The sequence below is a fragment of the Phyllobates terribilis genome, unplaced genomic scaffold (assembly GCF_046119375.1).
Source record: "Phyllobates terribilis strain yellow unplaced genomic scaffold, ASM4611937v1 Scaffold_208__1_contigs__length_3488620, whole genome shotgun sequence".
NCBI classification, from domain to species: Eukaryota; Metazoa; Chordata; class Amphibia; order Anura; family Dendrobatidae; genus Phyllobates; species Phyllobates terribilis.
The window spans coordinates 1,691,014-1,694,866 of NW_027362968.1; the positions used below are offsets into that span (position 1 = coordinate 1,691,014).

Genomic DNA, 3,853 nt, shown 5'->3' on the forward strand with positions numbered 1-3,853 from the left:
ACCAAGCGTGGACACCCGGCCGCCGGGCGGCTGGGGACTGAGTATGGATACCAGGCCGCCGACGCAGCCATGACGTGGTGGCCAGATTCCGCCTCCACATGCCTAAAAGGCCCAATTTCAAGTGCAAGCAAGCAAGCAGTATGGTATTGCAGCCTGGGGGTGGGTGAGTGGGTGGCAGGCTGCATACTTGCTCTTTCATTGCAAGGAATGGGGGAGGTACAATTGAACACTGCCCTGGGACAAGGACTTGCACGGGGATAGTTGCAAGTCTGCATCTTCTGATGCGGCAAGGATCATTTCTGATGGGCACACTTTTAGGCAGTGACCTAGGTGTCAGAGATGCATCCAGGGGTCTTCCCCATGCTGTTCCCATGTCTTTTCAGCACTGTATGCATGTGTCACACAGCACATGGCCAGATAAGGTTGTAAAATGTTAAAATGACATTTCCCGGTGATTGCATTTGTCACGGTTGAAAGCAATGCAAAAGTGCAAAAACGCATAAAAAATGCTACTTGTGAACATAGCCCAAGGTGTGGAGGAGTATTTTTGTTTTTGGTTATTTATTTTACCTTATACACAAGTCATTACCCTGGAAAGGATGTTCCTTAACATATTTCACAGGAAAACAGTTTCAGTTTCATTTTTGGACCTTCTATTGTGAGCCCGTAAAAGTGGCTTAATACTTCTGACCACGTTATTGACAGCAGTGACCTGGGGGTCAGAAATGCTTCCTGGGGCGATCCCCATGCTGTCCCCATCTCATTTGAGCACTGTCACTATCGTTTTGGGCACTTTTTAGGCTTTCTACAGACTGCCGGGGGTGCCGCCGCAAAAATGCTTGGGTCTCCCATAGGGACATTGGGTTCATTGCTCGGGTCCGGCAACCGAGTATCACGGCGAGCTCGGGCCGAGCTTCGAGCACCCGAGCATTTTAGTGTCGCTCAACACTAGTCCCTTTCTGATATTTAGTGCTGTGTGCAGTTTCTGTGTTACACCCAGACAGATGAACCGCTGTATACTCACACGTATCAGATTCCTGAATGTTTGGAAACTTTTCTAGTTTTTTTTTTTATCACAAAACATGGAGATGCTGGGGATTGAACCCAGGGCCTCATACAGGGAAAGCATGCGCTCTACCACTGAGCTACATCCCCTGTATGGACACCCAGGGATTTGTTCTCATCTACAAGAGTCACTAATCTATGACTATCTACTAATAGATTTTCTCTATTATTTTTTCTCTTTTATAATCATGCAGCATAAATAACATCATATTCTCATAGTCTGGACTATTAGGGACAAGACAAAACTATTTTTCTTTAATTTTTTATTATTTGTTTATATTTAAAATATGGGGAAAAAAGGAAGCGATTTTATTTTTTACATCTTTTTTTGAACAGATTAAAAAAAAATGCAATTCTCCTTTTCCCATATTTTAAAGAGATTGTTCCCTACTGGATGGCGCTTTTCGATTGTCCCAATCAAATAAAAAGAAAGCAAAGAGCACTTACCTCCCAGATACGCACCGTGACAAGCACTGCACCCCATGATGATCTCCTGACATTGCTTATGTCTGATGATTGGTTGCAGGCCATCAGCGGCGGTAGAAAGGCGGCATCACCTGCAGGAGAGATTACACTCTTGTGTCAGTGTGAGCGGGCTGTCGTCGAGAGCAGTCACATTAGTGACTGCTGATGTGACTGCTCTCCAAGTCATCCGGACTGTCATGGGACAGTATGGATTATATTCACGGCGGACAGGTGAGTATTATGGTGGTTTACTATTTTTTGTAGTTTACTGGTGACAAGGGCATCAGGGATTAGGTGTTAAGGTGAGCATTATGGTGTTTTTTAATTTTTTCTCTTTTACCGGGGACAAGGACTTCGGTGGATTAGACATAAAGGTGAGTATAATACTTTTTTATTTTTATTTCAATAAAAGAGTGTTTGTCTTTATTTAAAATAAAGGACTTTATTCTGGGTGTTTTTTTTTACAATCTGACTATTGGGTTAGTAATAGGGCGTCTTATAGATGCCTCTCCATTACTAACTTGTGGACTTGATATTAGCGGTCATAAAACAGCTGACGTCAACCCCACAATCATTAACCCACTTGTCATCGCATCAGGGCAAGTGGGAAAATCGGAGGCTAAGCATCAGATTTGGCACATTTTATTGATGTACGATTTCTGGGGCGGCTGAGAGCTGATGTTTTTAGTCTAGGAGGGGGCCAATAACCATGGCCACTTCCTAAGCTATTAATATCAGCCCGCAGCTGTCTGTTTAGCCTTTGATGGTTAGTGAATATAGGGGGACCCCACATCAATTTTTGTTTGGGGTCTCCCCTTTAATAATCAATAAAGGCTAAGCAAACAGCTGTGCGCTGATATTAATAGCCTGGGAACCTTAATGGGTATTGACCTGTTCCCAGAATATTAATATCAGCCACCAGCCGTTGACTTTCCCTTTGCTGATTATGAAAATGACGAGGGACCCCACTTATTTTTTTTTTATTAACAAGCACAGTAAAATAGACACCTAAGGTAACCTTAGTTCGCAGCCTCTAGGTGCTCCAGCAGCTGGAAACTCCCAAAACCTAAAATGTCCCTCAAAGTTTCCCATGAGATTTCTGGGCCTTGCAGCTGCCGGGAGACCCGTTGGCTTTGAACTCTACAAGGTTACTGGAGTTCAAGCCACCAGGTCTGACAGTAGCTCTAATGTGGGACTTTTGAATGCCGGAGTGCCGGACAGGCGCCGGGAGCTGAATGCAGCTCACATCATTGTTGCCTGAGATCAGCGCCGAGCAAGAGACAATGATGGAAATTGTAGTCAGCACCCCCAGGGTACATTATGTGTAAAATAAAGAATTAAATTTAAAAAAACAGAGTGGGCTCTGGCCAAATTTTCATAACCAGCAGAGGGAAAGCCGTGTGCTGGGGGCTGATATTACTAGCCAGGGAAAGGGGCCATTAGCCCAAAATGTTCCCTGTTTATCAATAACAGCTATCAAAAGACTGACCGTCACTTCCAAAACAGAAAACTGGTCTGTACAGGTGCTTACTAAGGGTAGCCATCTCTATATATAACTAACAAATAAAGTAGCACTCTGTAGCGCTATAGCATGCAAACATGAAATATATGAAATTTGAATAGCATTACTGCTCTAGAAAATAGAAATAAATGAGAATTCTTAGCGCATAAATTGGCCAATTCATGTGTATCCGACAGCCACGGTAAGGCGACTCTCGTCACCTGGAACCTACCTGGTGTGAATCCAATCTTATACTTAAATCTACATGTATACGGGAGGGTAAGATCCTGCTATAATTAAAACCTCCTGAGGCTTAGGGATGGAGTGATCAGTGAGAAATCCTACAAATATATGTATATGTATGTAAATGTATACAAATATCAAAAGACTGACCCTCACTCCTCACTTCCAAAACAGAAAACCGGTGTGTACAGGTGCTTACTAAGAGTAGCCATCTCCATATATAACCAACAAATAAAGTAGCAATCTGTAGCGCTATAATATGCAAACATACTATTGTTATAGTTACTATTGTTATACTTTAGGAGGGCAATTTCACCATCTCCTTCTGCTACATCTACACCTTGCTGGTGATCCACTGACCAGCCCACCCGAGGTGTCCACAGGGAATCTGCCAGGTAGGAAGATTACCAGTCCAGGTCCTGTTCTAATAGATAGTTTTGTGGATTTGGGGTAACTGAGTGATAGGGACACATTATTATAGGGGCACGTGACACCCACATAAAATCCGTGTATATCTTGTAGGATGGCCCTGGTGGTACAGAAAAGTAAAAACACTGATGACTTTTTTTTTAGAGGCAT

The 3,853-nt window shown here is 43.3% G+C and overlaps 1 non-coding gene across 1 annotated transcript; it reads right to left on the reverse strand.

Annotated features, from left to right (window-relative positions):
• Positions 1-1,083: 1,083 nt before the first annotated feature.
• Positions 1,084-1,155, reverse strand: TRNAG-UCC (transfer RNA glycine (anticodon UCC)). The gene has a single exon. It is a non-coding gene; the product is annotated as a tRNA-Gly (tRNA).
• Positions 1,156-3,853: the final 2,698 nt, after the last annotated feature.